General features: G+C 42.3%; 1 long non-coding RNA gene across 1 annotated transcript in view; it reads right to left on the bottom strand.

Moving 5' to 3' along the window:
• Positions 1-2052: 2052 nt before the first annotated feature.
• The window catches only part of LOC141575056 (uncharacterized), a 28900-nt gene continuing 12619 nt past the window's right edge, over positions 2053-18333 (bottom strand). Inside the window, exon 4 of the long non-coding RNA XR_012502335.1 lies at positions 2053-2944. This is a non-coding gene — a long non-coding RNA (uncharacterized LOC141575056). The remainder of the gene's footprint in view (positions 2945-18333) is intronic.

Here is an 18333-nt window from a genome sequence, read left to right on the forward strand (position 1 = left end):
ACAGAGAAGCTCTGGGAAGAACTGGTAACATTGGGACATTCCCATGGCAATAGAAAGCACAAGCACACTCTCAGTTTGCTGTTTTGGAAAGACTCCAATATGACGTACAGCAGAATGCCGAGCTGAAAATCTTTAAGCTTCATTTCCAGAAGAGGAAGTGTACTCTGCACTTTCAGAATTGTGAGGTAATGCAATAAAACGAAGTTTTACTAATTGAAATAATATGGTGTGCTCGTCACAACAAAGGCAACACCAGCAATTAGAGATATACCAGACAACACACACAGGAACAGGACTTGGCATCAGTGCCCAGGGAATATTGTCCTCACAGAAATATCATGGAACTTTGTACACCCAATGATCTAAAATTTTCACTTAACAAAGCCCTATAAATCTACATTAGATACCTGATATTACTTGACCAATAGAGATAAAGAAGTAGAGTAAAAGAAACAGGAAGTACCATTTTCAGTTCCAAAGAATTTGAAGGCCCAAAAAATAAGCTTTGAAACTCCTAGACTGCAAAACGCTACCAGAGCAAGTATTGAAAACTTAGGTGAGGAAAACATGAAGTACAACAGTGTCTCAGAATCACAAAAGGCAGTATACCAGGAAAGGGGAAGAAAAACTCTAAAAACGAGCCAAATAATATCAGAAAACCCAAGGATGAGACAATACCAGGGCTAAAGTCAGTCCAAAGCAGACTTGATAATGCAGACGGACTCGTGAAAGACTATGAAGGCAGGGGAACAGAAATCCCTCGATCAGAAGAAGACATAGGAAAAGAAGTGCAAACCAATGCAAACATTGCTGTTGAAGCCTGGTGTAAGACAAAGTATGAAAGAGTATGATTCGTAAGAGTCCCAGATGGAAAAGCAAGATTAACAAAAAAAAGCCTGAAAAGATAATTGTAGAAAAGTCAGACTGAAACTTGCTGAATGACAAGAAATAATGAGGTATACGAATTCAGAAAGTACACATACTAAAAAGTTGGAAAACCAATACATCTACATTCAGCAGTATTATTCAAATCAACAAAGTTCATGATCAACCCAGTGATTTTAAATGCACCTAGAGGAAGTTAACTTTTTCACAACACTACCTCCAGATGGGTTTCATCTTATATGTCGAGAGGAATATTGCAGGATAGGAAGGAGTGACAGGACTTATACCAAATCCTGAATAAGAAAAAGCTGCTATCTATGGTAGCCTATGCTACAAGATTGCCATTCCTATTATACGCAGAGCTAGATAATTTCTCAGACCAGCAAATCTTAGAAGAATTCAGCAGTTAGGAATTTATCCTTAAAAGAATTTTGGGAATTCCACCCTGAATCAAAAAGTAGCAAGTAGAAATGTAAATAAGAAAACCATTATTGGAAATGCAAGAAGAGCAATGATTTGCAAAGAATAAACAAGAAGGCAATGAGGAAATGAAAATCCTGAAGATGGTAGTGGGGAGCAGGAAATCATAGGTGATTTTCAGCACTATACTAAGTTAATCAGCTTACATGAATCTCTGAAGCAAAAGGAGAGATGCATGGCTTAATGTGTTTGCAAAACAAACAACAAGCAAACAAACAATGAAACAAATAAACACAAAAAGTGTACGGTTGTCTGACATCTATCCAAATGAAACATGATAATTCAAGATAAATTACTCAAATTGATGTCAAGGATCATTCAGCCTGCATTGACCCAGTATCGAGGCTTGCATGTAATCAACACACATGTATTCAGAAAACAGATGCATGAATTAATTTTCATAAATATTGATTCATAAGAGCATATCGTGGCCTAACCCAAATGCTGATTTTGAATAAGATGGAGTCATACTCCGTGATATAGTATTACAAGACTTCCAACAGAATCAATGAATGGCATATTCAACCCTACGTAGAGAATAAATGGCATACACCTATAACAAAGACAAGTAGCTCTGCAAAACTGTACTAAGAGCAAAAGAGACAGACAGGAAAGTGCACATTGGGATTGGTTTCACTTCTAGGAATTTCAGCCCCCATGAAACAAATGGATCCATGTTCTGGGAGTGTGTGTATTTCAGCAGAAAAGCAACAGACGGATATGCATTGTGGGTGAATGGATATTACACAAACAAAAGATTCTTATAGTGGGTCTTTGTGTAATGTTAACTGTTAGAAAGTTTAAAGACGTGTGAAACCATAAACTTAACATGGACAGAATTCCCTCCATTTGTACTGTGTATACAGATCTGTACAAAAGGATAGAGGGAAGAAAAAACGGATCATGGGACACTAATGGAGAGAATCACATTTACCTTTGGAACCTCTCGTCTGATGCAGCCCCTCCCCCAACACTGACAAGATGCAGTAACCATTGGTGATGGTAGTTACCGGTTGCATTCCAGGTGGAATCTTGGTGTGTTCCACCAGGATTGTTGTGGCTGGTGGATCCAAGGTAACTGGGTAGAATTCTGTGGGTGGATCAGTGTCATGGAGGTGGTACCGCCCTCTATGAAGCTTGGCTTAAGTCTCTTTTTCGGGAATCTGTGTAAGTTCGAGATACTCGTGCTGCGCAATTGCCTGAGTTCACGGGTCAGTTTCCAGAACCTGAAAGGGCATACAGTGGAAGATCTGCCTGTCATCAGCTTACAGGTGAGGCTCCGAGGTACTTTCAGACTTGCCCTGTCCTTTAGAATTTGACTTTATAGGAGACATGAAGGAAGCTGGCAGAAAAGGTGGCTGCACGAATTGAGGTGAGATGCAAACACATTGATGAGAGTTGTTCTGCTACAATGGAGAATACTGGCATGGAGACTTCTGTTGAGAATACCAGGCTCAAAAGACATTCATGAGACAAATTGAACCTCCCTGATACTGGCAGAAACATATGGAGTGTCAACGTGAACTTGAGAAAGTCACTCAATTCTCTGCTCCAAGAACTGGTCCAAGATTCCTGACATCTAAAAGAGAAGAAATGGCAGAGATGATAAAAGCTCTCATGTTCTTGGAAGAGGTCGTGAGAATCCACACGTCTCAAGGGGCATTTATACACCACTCAGACGACCAAGCACAAGGCACAAGTAAGCCTTTTCCCAGGGATGGCCCTTGGTATCAATCACTTACTCTTCCCTCCCCTCCCTTCATGTATCCATTTCAAAGAATCAGCACTTGAGTTGCAATGAAGCCAGTAGGAGCTGAGCAAGCCCTTCCTTGTATCAGAGTTCCTCCTCCTTCACATTCTGTGCACAACAGTGAACTCCTCCATTGTCAACTACTCTCGACTAAAATAGATTGGTATTGAATTCTTCGCTCACACCTTGAAATGATGATCTTCCCCTAGATTCAGCAAATGCTGGGCTTATGTCTACTTTGGTGTGAAGGGAGTTTTGTAAGTGAGTGAATTTTTTGCCTGAATTTGGATATTTATTTATCCTAATTTTTTCAAAACAGTATTTGTAACTATTATAATTCAGTTATTGAAATGAAGTGTAATTGTTGGGATAGATATGTAGTGACACTTTTTTTGTGGACCATCTTTTCCCTTCTGTCAAGTCCCAGGAGCAGGATATAATGTGATTGCTGTATTTTTTGGGTTAAATTTCTTTTCTCAACATAATTAGTCGATTAAACATTCTCATCTTTGATAGACGAGCACAAGATTCTCAATAGCCTAGCAAAGCTGCGGCAGTGTTCTCATATCTATAATATCTCTAAGTGCTATTGAAACCAAGCCTATGTAAAAATACATTGTTTGGGTTTCTTTGTGGTTTCCTAAATAATAATTTTTCCCCTTGAATCGCCAACATTGACCAGTATGTGGCATTATTAGGAAAGGGCACCACATGCACAATGGAAACCTAGGGTTGTGGTTGTTAATGGTTCTAAGAATTATTTCACTGTTTCTGTTAGTGCTGGAGGCACCAAGAGAAAACTGTTGACCTGCCTCCTTCTTGACTTTTGGCTGCTAAATTATATTTTCTGTGCATTTTTCTTATTTGGATATTTCAAGCTGGTACCTAAATTTGGCAACACTGTCTTATAGTTAGATTTAGTATGTTTCTAAAACTGTCTTTATTTTGATACTTTTCCCATGTATGTAATTCAATTCTGTTTATTATTTGAAAGTCTGCAACTGAGGTATGAACACATTGTCAGACCTGGAGTTTTTGGACACATCCTCCCACAACTGATATACAGAAAAATAGCTAAACAAGAATCAAGTGTCTGTGAGTTATGACTAAATTGTGTTAATTTATCCATGCCAAACTGGCAGAGTACCAGTGCAAACTTCGCTCACTCTCTCCCATGTATACAGCAAGATAAACATACACTCTCCCAGCCCTTGGCTCAGGAACCCTGCTGAAAAATGCCCAAACATCTCTTACTTCAAAAGTCAGAAAATTCTCACATAACCTGGAAAGAGTAGAAGGCAAATTAGAGAATGGAAATCAGTGCAGGACCTGACCTTTGTTGAGGGAGCAGTAAAGGGGAAACTGTGTTTTACTGGAATGCACACTCTAAAGTGGACAGGTCATTTGAGATGGAAGACAATGTGCTGAGGGTTAAAAGAGTGCATAGTGGACGTTTGGTTGACATATCTGAAAGCAATAATCACAAAATTTCTCTGCAATTCATTCCCAGACCAATACTCCACCTGTTAATTTTGAGCTAGGAGTGCCTGTGGAATCTGTGTGTTAGGGCTGTGGCTGATGTCACAAATTTATTCCCAGGGGTTTGGAGATTGTTTTGGGCTGTGGTTTGTACTATCTAGAGAACAGATCTGCCTGGGTCCTCTCTTAATATTAAATCTGCTGGCATATGTGTTGTGGATTAGTTTAGTAACCCAGGGCCTTAGTCACAGTCTTTCCACATCCACGGTATAATTGCTCATTTTCTCCATAAAGGAGAAATGGGTCTCATTCAGAGCCATCTTCATCTAGTTTCTAGAATCCAGGGCAATTTATTGTTGAAATCAGATTCTATAGCCCAAGGATCTGCAACTTTCATAGGCAGGATTGAAATTTCTTATTGTCCAAAGCAGAGGTTTTTGAAATGCCTCATGCTTGCTTTTGAGTTCCAATGACTTATTGCAAGAGTTCTTGGAGCAGAGATCTGCTGAACAATAAGTGAATTTGAAGCCTTTCCATCAGACTTGACTACCACATGCTAATGCAACAATAGTTGTGGTGCTGACCCAGTACTACACTAAGGACCCAACTGTGGCACTGCACGTTTCAACAGGTTCTAATGTGTGACATCATTAGATTTGTTTCCACTTTTGTTTTTGTTTGCAGAGAACGTGAGGGAACCCATTATAAAATTTTGACTTTTCCGTGGCAATAGTAAGGATGAATGCACTTTCATGAGAGTGTATTGGAACCATTCCCTATCCACATATCCAGCCGGCAGCCCAGAAACCATTTGGAAGCCTGTATTCCAGCAAAAATTACTAGTCCCAGCACTGTCAGAGCTATGATAAGCATTTAACCAAAATGACACTCTGCTAACTTTACTAGAATAGGTTGTATTCACCACAACAAAAACCACACTAGCAATCATAGATATAACAGGCAACAGACACAGAAGGAATGCATGGCATCATTACATACCAAAAACAATCCTCACAGCATTAATACTAAATGTGCACAGAAATGATTTCACTTACAAAAGCTGTTCAAGTCTATAATAGATAACTGATAATCCTTAACCCATAGCGATAGAGAGATATAATAAAGTTAAAAGAACCATTCCAAATTTTCAAAAGACAGGAGTCTCCTGAAAGAACATCCAATGTATTAGACCACCAAAATTTACTAGAACATGACTTGAAAATGGAAGACATAAAAACACTGAAGGAAATCTTGAGTCTATGAATACAAATGCAGGCTAGTATAAATGGAAAGAGAAACACTTTAGATGAGCCAAATAGAATTAGAAAACTCAACGGTGAGAAGAGCTAAGCTAAAGACAGTCCAAATCGGACTAGATAATGCAGAGGAACAAATAAGTGACTTCGAAAGCAGGATAACCGCAATCACTCAGTCAGAACACGACATAGAAAAGCAAGTGAAAACCAATGTAAGCAAAGCAACTGAAACCTGGGATAAGAGAAAACATACCAGTCTATGACTCATAGGGATCCCACATGGAAAAGAAGAAAGACAAATGGTTAGAAAAGATATTTGAAGAAATCAGACTGAAATTTTCTTAAACCAAAGATAGAACCAGCTATCTCAACACAGGAAGCACAGAGGGTCCAAGCATAATGAACCCCAGTAGGCCTACAACAATATATATTCTAATTTAAATGGCCAAAGTTGATAATAAAGAAATGATTCTAAATGCACCAAAATAGAAACAAGTGCATTGCAAGAGAACTTTCTAATGTCTTCAGCTGATTTCTCAATAGATAGATTGGTAATTTTTTCTTCCCTCTTTCATTTTGTGTTGATCTCTATTCCAAGAACTGATGAAAGGCAGATTCCTTCAGTCTAAACAAGATGAGTTGGCAGAGATTCTAAAAGTGTTCAAGTTCTTGGAAGAGGTCATCAGAATCAACACATCTCAAGGGGCTTTTTCAGACAATACAAGAGACCATGCACCAAGCCCTGTTTATACTTTTCCCAGGAGTGGGCCAATGTATTAAGACTTGCTGTTCCTTCACACTAAACCAGCCATGCAGGTATACCCTCAGTCTGCTACTGCAGTTGAATTAGAGCCAGGTCCAATTTTACCAACACTGTAGGGAGAACCTGAGCCTGCTACTGCAAGAGACACAGCACTGTGTCCCATTTCACCAATCTTTCAAGGAGACCCTGAGCCTATTCCTGCAGGAGACTCAGAGCCAAATCACATTCCACCAGCTGTGTAGGAAGAACCCCAAGCCTTCACTTGCAATGGATCCAGGAATGTGTCCAATTCCACTAGCCTTGTAGGAAGACCTTGAGCCTATTCCTGCAGGAGAACCAGATCTCTGTCATATTCCACCATCCCTCCAGGAAGATGCAGGGCCTCCTCCTGCAGGAGACTCAGGAATGGGTCCAATTTCACCAGTCCTGCAGGGAGACTCTGAGCCAATTCCTGCAGGAGACCCAGGACTGGGTCCCATTCCATCAACCCTGCACTAAGACCTTGAAGTGGGTCCAATTCCACTAGCCTTGCTGGGTGACCCACAAGCTTGATCCTGCAGGAAAATTAGAGATATGTCATATTCGAGAAGCCCTGCAGGAAGACTGAAAACCTGCTCCTGCAGGAGACCCAGGAATGGGTCCAAATCCACCAGCCTTGCTGGGAGAGCACAAACCTGATCCTGCAGGTGATACAGAGCAAGGTACAATTCCAACAGCCCTGCAGGGATATCCTGAGGCCACTTCAGCAGGAAACACATGACTGGGTCACATTCCAATACTCCAGAAGGGAGACTGTGAGCCTGCTACTCCAGGAAAACTAGGACTTCGTCCCATTCCACCAAACCTGCAGTCAAACACTGAGACTGCATCTGCAGAAAACACAGAGCGGGTCACATAACACCAGCCCTGTAGTGAGACTACAAACCTGCTCCTGGGGGAGACCAAGCCCTTCACAGAGAACATGAGCCAGCTCCTACAGAAGAACAAGAGTTGTGTGACATTCTACCAGCTCTGCAGGTAATCCCTAGGCTTGCTCCTGCAGGAGACAGACATCCCAGTCCAATTCCATCAGCCTTTCCAGGGAGAAGCCCAGCTTCCTCCTGTAGAAAAGCCAGAACTAGATCTCATTCCACCAACCCTGCACGGAAACACTGAGCTTGCTCCTGCAGGATACCCACAGCCAAGTCATATTCCACAAACCCTGCAGGGAGACACTGAGCCTGCAATTGCAAGAGACCGAGGACTGGGACGAATTCCACCAGCTCAGCAGGGAATCCCTCACCTGCTCCCATAGGAGACTAAGAGCCATCAGTTCTCGTGGGGTCCCTAAGCCTGCATCTGCAAAAAATACTACAGAGTGGAGTCACATTCCACCAGCCCTGCAAAGAGAACAGAACCTGCTGCTGCAGGAGACACAGGACTAGGTCCCATTCCACCAACATTGCAAGGAAAACCTGAGCCTTGGACCAAGGAATGGGACAAATTCTGCTAACCTTCTAGGGAGACCATGAGCCTCTCCTGCAAGAGAACCAGAGATGGGTCATATTACAGTATTCTTCCAGGAAGACCCAAGGCCTATTCCTGCAGGAAATGCAAGAACAGGCCCAATTCCTCCAGCCTGAAGGTAGAGACCAAATCTGTTCTGGCAGGTGACACAGAGATGGGTCCCATTCCATCAGCCCTGCAGGGAGACTCTGAGCCTACTTCTACAGGAGACCCAGGAATGGGTCCCATTAAACCAACCCTGAAGGGAGACACAGAACCTACACTTGCAGGAACCACAGAGCCAGGTCACATTCCATCAGCCCTGTAGTGACCCCTGAGCTGGGTCCAATTACACTATCCTTGCAAGGAGACCCTGTGCCTATTCCTGAAGCAGAACAAGTGATGGGGTCATGTTCCAACAGCCCTGCAGGAAGACCTGGAGCCTGCTTCTGCAGAAGACCCAGGACAGGGTCTGATTCAACCATCCCAGCAGGGAGAAAACTAGCCTGCTCCTGCAAGTGACCAAGGTCTGAGTCATATTCCACTAGCCCTGTAGGAAGAACATAAGACTGCTGTTACAGGAAACTCAGAGCCATGTGCCATTCCAGCAACACTGCAAGGAGAGTCTGAGCCTGCCCCTGAAGGAAACAGAAACCCAGTCACATTCCACAAGCCCTGCAGGGATACCTGAGCCTGCACATGCAGGAGACCCAGGCCTGGGGCCAATTCTACCAGCCCTGTGGAAAGACCCTGAATCAGCTCTGGCAGGAGACTAAGAGCCATGTCACATTCCACCAGCCCTACAGGTAATTTATCAGCCTGCTCCTGCAGAAGACCCAGAGCCAGGTCACATTCCATGAGCAATGCAGGGAGACTTAGAACCTACACCTTCAAAAGACCCAAGAATTGGACCAATTCCAACAGCACTGCAGGGAGACCATTAGCCAGGTCCAATTCCACTAGCCCTGCATAGAGACCCCGAGCATGCTCCTGTAGGGGACCCAGCACTGGGTCTCATTCCACAAGGCTTGCAGGGAGAAACTCTGCCTGTTTCTGCAGGAGACCAACAGCTGAGTCACATTTCACCAGCCCTGAAAGAAGACCCCAATCCTGCACCTGCAAGGGACCTAGGACTGGAACAAAATTGACTAGCCCTGTAGAGGGACCCTGAGCCTGCTTCTGCAAGAGAATCAGAGATGGGTCATATTCCATCAACCCAGCAGGGACAGTCTGAGCCTGCTCCTGCAGGTGATACACAGTAGGGTGAAATTGCAAAACCTCGCAGGGACACCATGAATCTGCTGCTGCAGGAGAAAAAGGATGGGGTCTCATTCCACAAGCCTTACAAGGAGACCCTGAGCCTGGTCTTGCATTAGATCCTGAGCTGGATCCTGCATGAGACACAGGACTGGGTCCCATTCTACCAACCCTGCAGGGGAACCCGAACCTGCACCTGCAAAAAACACAGAACAGTGTCACATCTCACCAGCTCTGCAGGGAGACTGTAAGACTAGCCCTACAGGAGACCTAGAGACAGGTTACTTTACCAGTCCTGCAGGGAGACCCTGAGCCTGATCTTGTAGCTCCTCCTGCACTTACACACACACTTCTATGAGACCCAGAGCCAATTCAGGCATCACCACCCCTACGGGCTGAGATGCCTCTGCAAACACCAACACTGTCATCTAATTCTCAGAATCAACCCACTCCCAGACCCGAACTTTACTTCCCTTCTCCTGGAATCATTTTTGTTTGTTTTTTCTTGTAATTTCCTTGTTTTCTTTCATGTCATTTAGAGTATCATCTATTTTTATGTTTTAAGTTTACAATAATAAAATTTAGATGTTTTTCCATTTTAAATTGTGCAATTCAGGAGCATTAAGTGCATTCACAATGCTGTGTAACCATCATCACTGTCTAGTTTCAGACTGTTTCTTTCCTCATAATAAAACCCTTTATCCAAAGCACACATTCTCTTTTCTCCCTCCCCCAGCCCCTGACAAGCCCTAATCCTATTTCTTTCTGTGTGTCTTTCCCTACCCTGGATGTTCCCTATCAATGAAATCATACAAAAGGTGGCTGTTTGTGTCTGCTCTCATATTTTAACAAGGGACTGGTTTTTTTTTTTTTAACTTGAAGTAGCATTTTGGTTATTTGAAAGGGAAACCCAGGGGTATTAAACATGAGATGTACAAATGAAAATTTTTAGTAAATATGTGCATAATCTCGAGATAGGCACTGCTATTCTATGTGTGAAACCAGAGCCAGAAGGGAGATGCTTAGCTCTTCCTGTGGCAAAACATAACCTACAAAATAAAAAATAATAATATTCAAAAGCCATGAAAGACAAACCACAACCTGGAAAAATCATTTTTCATAACCTAAAGTCAGAGAAAGGTTTCACATCCCTGTGGTCCAAAAACTTCTTGAAACACTGTGTTCTAAACAGAAACAGAACAAACACATGCAATTCCAACAAGAGGCAATGCAGGTGGCCAGTGTATATTAGAGGTGCTTGACCTCTCAAGTGAGGATGCACACAGATGTACACACTTTGGAGACAGCATTGGTCACCATCACACTGGCAGGACTTTAGCCTGGTGACAACCAGCTCTAGTGACATGAGGAGGCAGAGGCCACAGTAGATCCCCTGGAGGGAAGAGTGAGCAGACACTCCTCTCTGGGAGAACAGTATGCAGGATGAATTACAGTTCCACAAGTTCACCCCTTTCCGAGTAGTGCTGATGCTTAGTGTTGATCATACTAAAATTCTTGCACAATTTTTCAAAGACGTCTTTTCAAGGATGTTCATCACAGTTCTGGTTTAACTAGTAGGAGATTGGAAGCAACACTAATGTTCATGGAGAGGGGGTGGGATTCATCAGTTCTGGTTCACATGGAGGAATGATTGTTGTGCAGCTGGAAAAATGACTGCTAGGTCTTTACCTGATGTCAAGGAAGCCCTCAGTTTGGATGCTTGTTAATCCATCATCTACATCCCAGATGCCATCTATGACCACATATGTGTCAAATCATCATAGATGTAAATGAATCTTGTGGTGTGTGAGAGACAGAGGCAGAGAGAATAAGAGAGATAGAGACTGAGCGATGTTCACCAAGCCATTCATGACGGTCACTTCTGGTGGTGGGATTTGCAAATCTCTGCACTTTTCCTTTAGGCAACATTTCAAGTGTTCATAATGTATCTATATTGCTTTACTAATTCTAAGGTATTTAAAGCATATGTTACTTGAGATTCATTCATATTGCATCCACAGCATAAAGTTTATTATTTTTATTTTAAAGTATTTGTTACAAGTACAATCAGCATTTATGAGAGTAAAATGATAAATTCTAAAGAATTAAGAATCAGATAAAGAACAAAACCTTTTGGTGACTCAGACACAGGCCAGCTAGTTGGCAGCAAATGGCAGGGTGGGACAGGTTTCTCTAGAAGGTTGTGTATGTTCTGAATCAGCATCCAATAGAGGCAAGGAAAAATTACGACATGTACGCTGGAAACTACAACAGCTTGTTGAGAGTAATTAAGAAAGACCTAGCCTTATTTTAAAATTTGAAGGAGCCAAAGTGACAGAGTAGACAGTCTCACAGCTTGACCTCTCCCACAAATACACAAAGAATTACATCTAAAAAACATTGAATTGCACAGAAGCCTCCTGAACTCTGGCAGAGTGTCTCTCATTTTGAAATACAGGAAGATTCTCACAAAATATGGTAAGGAATAAAAAGAATAAAGACAAATTCTGTGCAGGACTGATCCTGCAGGGAAAAAGTAGCATAGGAAGAAAGGCACCCTCACACTGGGACACAACCTCTCTAGCTGGGAGATCAGCTAGAAAAGAAGCAGAGCTTCCAAGGTTTGGAGGAGACAGTGGCAACTGCATGGCAGGCAGAACTGGGGAATACTGACACAGAGGGTCCCTGTGATGACCAGCCCTAGACATGAACTAGCAGGGATGAGCCAGGACTGGCTACTGGAGTCAGTGAAGAGCCCAGGCAGAGGGCTGGGTCACACTGCAGAGAGGCAGCATCAGGAAACTAGAGGGCAGTGTGAGCTCTGGCTGTGTGTGTGTGTGTGTGTGGAACAGAACAGACTGAAATTCTCATAAAAAAGCACCAATGTTGGTATAATGGGGGAGGAATGACGCATGGCTGTGCCAAAGTCACTTTCTCCACTTGGCTCCATTGTTGGTGTGTTCTCATGAGAAGAGAAATGGGGCTTGGTCATAGCCAACACTGCTGCACAAAGGCAGAGCTGAATGTTGAATCCATATCCTGTGCCATTGCAACTTCACAGGTGGGACTGAGATTTGTTTACAGCCCCAGGCAGAGAGGGTGGATTTGCTCTCTCTGGTCACTTTGTGGATCCACACCTCTGGGACTTACAGGCAGTGAGTGGAGTTCTGACTCAAGAAGGGTGGCCAGTGAGGGTATTTACAACAGGGTGGTGTATGGTTCCATATGTGGATGCGGGATTGGGGTTTGAGCTGAGCCTGTAGTGGACCACAAATTCATGTGTGTGACTACACACTTGCTAAGGCAGGTCCAAGGGACTGACACTGCTGGATCTGCACTGATGTTTCCTGGGGCTCAGAACCTGAGGGGCACCAGAGTAGGTGGCTGACATTCCCATAGTTAAAGCAGGGATAAAGCCAACATCAACAAATAGTACTTTGTAAATCTGCATAACAAGTGACAGACAACACCACAGAGGGAACTCCCCAGTGGAAATCTCCTGCCTATTTTTCTTCACAACTGAAGTGCTCCCACCTTGCCTACTACACACCACAGCTCAGAAACGGGTCTAGAAGAAATACATAGAGCCAGAGAAATATAAGTAAATAAAGAAGCCGAGGAACAACTTTCAATTAAAAGAACAAGAGAAATCCCCTGAAAGAACAAACAGTAAAATAGACTGATAGTCTACTAGACTTCAAAAAGGGAATGATCAACACACTGAAAGAACTAAAAGAGACTATCAATAGAGACAGAAAACTTTGAAAAGAAAATTTAAACTATAAAGAAGAGCTAGTTAAAAATAGAAAATTCAACTACAGGCAATCAAAAACAGACTAGATAATGCAGAGGAATGAATAAATGAATTAGGAGACAAGATAAAAGAAATAACCCAATACAGCAGACATAAAATCCAATAAAAACCAATTAAAGCAAGATAATATAAAGTGCGCCAGCCTATGCATAATAGTGGGTCCCAGAAGGAGAAGAAAGAGAAAAGGGGATTGAAAATATAGTTAAAGAAATCATGACTGAAAACTTTCCAAACCTTAAGAAGGAAAGAATTATCCAAGTACAGGAGGCACAGAGGTTCCCAAACAAGAAGAAACCAAACAGACCTACACCAAGACATATTATAATTAAAATGGTTAAAGTTAAAGATAAAGAAAATATTCTAAAGGCAGTGAGAGAAAAACAAAATGTTAGTTACAAGGGAGCCCCATAAGAATTCAGCAGATTTCTCTACATAAAAACTTCTGGCCAGAAGGGAGTGGCAATATATATTCAAAGTCCTGAATGAGAAAAGGCTGCAAACTAGGATATTCTATCTAGAAAGACTCTCCTTTAGAACAGAAAGAGAGAGAAAGAATTTCACAGACAAGCAAAACTAAAAGAATTCAGCAGTACTAAATCTATGCTAAAAAAAAATTGAAAGTTCTAATCTAAATAAAACATAAACAGGAAGCTATAGAAATTAGGAAACCATAATTGGAAATGCAATAAATACAGTGAATTGAAAGGGAAAACATGAAGATATAAATAAGTCAGTAAGTCAATAAAGAAAGCAAGAAAGAAAGAGAGAATAGCAAAATCATAAAAGGTGAAAGAGGAGAGCAAGAGAATATAGATTTTGTTCCCTTTCTTTTTTTTTTTTCTTCTTTCTTTTTGTCTTCTTTCTTTTTAGGATGCACTTGAGCCTAAATGACTATCAACTAAAACCAAACAGATGAAGTAAGGGGTTACCATACTTGAAAGACAAGATAACCACAAATCAGAAGTATATAAAGAGTCATAAAACCCAAAAAGAAACCAAGCTTATAGAAAAGAAATTTATCATATGACAAAAATGAAAAAAAATATTAAAAGAAAGAAACAAAAAAGAAATACCAAATCAACTGGAAAACAAATTTCAAAATGACAATAAAACCACATCTATAAAATAACTACTATAAATGTCAATGGACTAATTGTTCCAATCAAAAGAAAAAGTGAAGGAGGAGGAAAGATGGTGGAGTAAAAAAGATGCTCAGAGCTCACCCTCTCCCACAAATTCACCAAGAGTGACATCCACAGACACACCCACCACCCAGAACACCTGCTGAACTTTGACAGAATATTGCCTTCTTCAAAAGATAAAATTTTCCACAAATCTGGTAGAAGAAATGAAGAAAAAGGAAAATAGTTCAGGACCATTCCTATGAGGAGGGAGCTGCAAAGGAGTAATAGCATTAATACACTGGGTCTACCCAACTCCAATGGCGAGTTCAGCAAGATGGAGAGGGAACATCTGCGGCTCGGATGTGTACAGAATAGACTTTGACTGACAGAACTAAGTTAATTGGGCACAAAGAGCCCCAACGATCCCCAGCCCTAGACGTGAACCAGCAGAGGTGGGATGGGACAGGCTGTCTAAGTCGAGCAGAGGACTCAGGCTGACTGTACAGAGGAAACCTTGGGGGACTGCAATGTTCTGTGTGCCATGGCTGGGAGAGTATACAGATTAGAACAGCCTGGGTACCCCATAAAATCCAAAAAAAAAAAAAAAAGGCAAAGCAACACTGCTGGTGTGCCCTGGGGGGAAGGGGATCCGTAGCCTTTGTGTCCACAGACCCACAGTGCCATTATTGGAGACTTCTTGGGAGAAGAGTGTCAAGGCTCAGCCATAGCCACCATATTTTCTGGTTCATGGTTCCCAGGTGAAGGAGGGGTCAAAAGCCGAATCCCTACCTAGGGGCTCCACAACCTCATAGGTGGGACTGAGATTTGTTTACAGTCCCAAGCAGAGGGGACCATTACACACCGATGCCTCTCTGAATTGGCTTTTCTAAGACAAATGGACAAGAAGCAGTGTTCTGGAACAGAGCAGGGGTGATGGCTAGTGCAGCTGTTTTCTCTGAGTCCACCTATGAAGCATGGACCTAATGCAGCAGGGGAGCTACCTGCCAACTACCTTGCACAAGTGTGGTGCTGGGACCAGGCATCTGGTGGGGGTGCAGACCACCCACAAACTGATGCTGGGACACAGACCAGGAGCACGACTGGAGGGCCTCTGGAACCAGCAAGTGGAGTTTTCACAGCAGGATATGGGCAGGAGTGTGACAACCACAGGAAAAAAAGGAGCTCCTGCTCAATAGCCAGGGCAGACTCAGGCCACCAGAACACCAGCCACACCACCAACAAAGGGGATAACAGGCAAAAGGCATGGAAGGAAGACTTGGAAACCACCCATAATTAAAAACAACCTTATGACAAAATTATTAAGAGTGCATATTCTTGGAGAAAGGCCAAGATAGTGGAGTAGAAGGATACTTGTATCTTATCCTCTCCAATAAATACACCAAGACTGACATTCACAGACACACCCATCCACTCAGAACATCTGCTGAACTTTGATAAAACATTGCCATCTTCAAAAGACGAAATGTGCCACCAATCTGGTAGGAGAAACGGAAAAAAGAAGGAAGAAATGCAAAATGGCTTGGGGTTGGTCCTTTGAAGAGGGAGCAGCAAAGGAGGGATAGTGCTGGTTGACTGGGTCTCCCCCTTTCCAACGGAGAGGTCAGCAGGATGGACAGGGAACCTCTGAGGCTCAGATGTGTACAGAACCGCCCTTGACAGACAGAATTAAGTTACATGGGCACAAAGTGTGTCAACAACCCCCAAACCTAGAAGTGAATCAGGGATGGGAAGGGACAGGCTGCTGGATCCAAGCAGACTCTGGTTGACTGTACAGAGGTAACCCTGGGGGACTACAGTGTGCTGTGGACAACTGCTTGGATTGTATACAGATCAGAACGGCCTGGGCCCCCCATAAAATAGGAAAAAATAAATAAAGCAAAGCAACATTCCTGGCTTGCCTGAGGGAAGGGGAGTTTTGTCCTTTGTCTCTGCTGACCCACAGCAACATAACTGGTGATTTCCCAGAAGAAGAGAGATGAGGCTCAGCCACAGCCATCATACCCACCCAGGCAGAGGCAGGGTTGAAACCTGAATATGTACCTGGCAGTTCTGCAGCCTCATAGGTGGGACTGAGACTTGTTTACATCCCCAGACATATAGGAAGGTTCTGTCCTGGTACGTCTATGAACTCGCACTTCTAAGACAAATGAACAAGGAGCAGAGTTCTGGCAAAGAGCAGGGACTAGGGCTGGTGTGGCCATTTGCCTCAAGCCCACCTACAGAGTGTGGAACAGATGTGGAGAGGGGAGTAGCACTGAACAGGGGAGCAACCAACCCAATTACTGTGCAGGACTGCTGCACCTGGACACGGCATTGGGAAGGGGCACACCCTGCCCACCTACCATGCAGGAGAGCAGCACCAAGATGCAGCATTGGGAGGAGATGTGACATGTCTACCTACAGGCACTGGGAGCAGCACAGACCAAGGGTGTGACCAGAGGGTCTCTGGAACCAATGAGCTGAGTTCATGAAACAAGGCAGGGGCAGGAGCTGTGACAACCACAAAACAAATAGGAGTCCCCATTCAATAGCCAGGGTAGGCTCTGGTTAACAGGTTAACGGCCACATCCGTAACCAAAGGGATAACAGACAAAAGGCACAACCACACTTATTTAAGAAAGACCTCTTGATAAAATTATTAAGGGCACACAATCTCCACGGGAACATCCTCTCTTCTTTTTCTGTTCCATTTTCTTTTACTTTTTAAATGTTACTTCTTAAATAATTTTTATATTTCTATTTTTAATCCCTTTTAAAATTTTCTTTTAAAATACTAATATTATTATCTTTCAATTTGTCCAATTTCATTTTTATCTTTGTTTTGTTCTTCTGTTATGATTATACTCTGTTCTCAAATATTTTTCTTCCTTTAATGTTTTAAAAATTCATCCCAACTCAATAGTTATCTTGTTTCAATATGTTCTTCTGTTATTGATTATACTGCTTTTAAAACTAATTTCTTTGTTCTTAGTTTTATTTCTGCATCCACTTTATATAAATAAATAAACTCCTAAAGGACGACAGTAGATAACTGATACTCCATAAGCCATAGTGCCAGAGAGATATAAGCAAGATGAAGAAGCAGAGCCACCTCTCTCAATTAAAAGAACAAGATAAATCCCCTGAAAGAACAATCAATGAAATAGACATTGATAGTCTACTAGATGATATCAAGAAAGGAGTGATCAAAGTACTGAAGAAACTAAAAGAGATTGTCTTTAGAGACAGAGAATATGTCAAAAAATGAAATTGGAACTCTAAAGAGGAGCCAGTGAAAATTGGAAAACTCATTTGCTGAGATGAGAGTTGAGCTAAAGGCTATAAAATGTAGGCTAGATAATTGAGAGTAATGAATATGTGACTTAGAAGACAGGACAACAGAACAGCTGAGAGAAAACAAATAAAAACCAATGAAAGCAATATAAGGGGCCTATGGAATAACATAAAGCATGCCAACCTACTCATAATGGGGGTCCCAGAAGGAGAAGAAAGATCAAAGGGGATTGAAAAGGTATTTGAAGAAATCATGACTGAAAACTTCCCAAACCTAAAGAAGGAATCAGATATCCAAGTACAGGAAGCACAGAGCGTCCCAAACAAGGAGGTCCCAAACAGACCCACACCAAGACATATTACAATTAGGATGACCAGGGTTGAGAATAGGAAATGATTCTAAAGGCAGCAAGAGAAAAACAAAGAATGAGATACAAGGGAACCCCCATAAGATTTTCAGCTGATTTCTCTACACAAACAGTACAGGCCAGAAGGGAGGGGCAAGGAATATTCAAAGTCCTGAATGAAAAAATGATGCAGCCTACGATACTTTATCCAGCAAGGCTATCCTTTAGAATAGAAGGAGAGATAAAGAACTTCACAGACAAGCAAAAACTAAAAGAATTTAGCAACACTAAACCTATGCTAAAGGAAATATTGAAAGACCTACTCTAAACACAAAAGAAGCAGGATGCTACAAAAAGGAGAAAACCATGATTGGAAAGGTGATTGCTACAATGAATTAC

Source organism: Camelus bactrianus, chromosome 25, assembly GCF_048773025.1.
Source record: "Camelus bactrianus isolate YW-2024 breed Bactrian camel chromosome 25, ASM4877302v1, whole genome shotgun sequence".
Lineage (NCBI taxonomy): Eukaryota > Metazoa > Chordata > Mammalia > Artiodactyla > Camelidae > Camelus > Camelus bactrianus.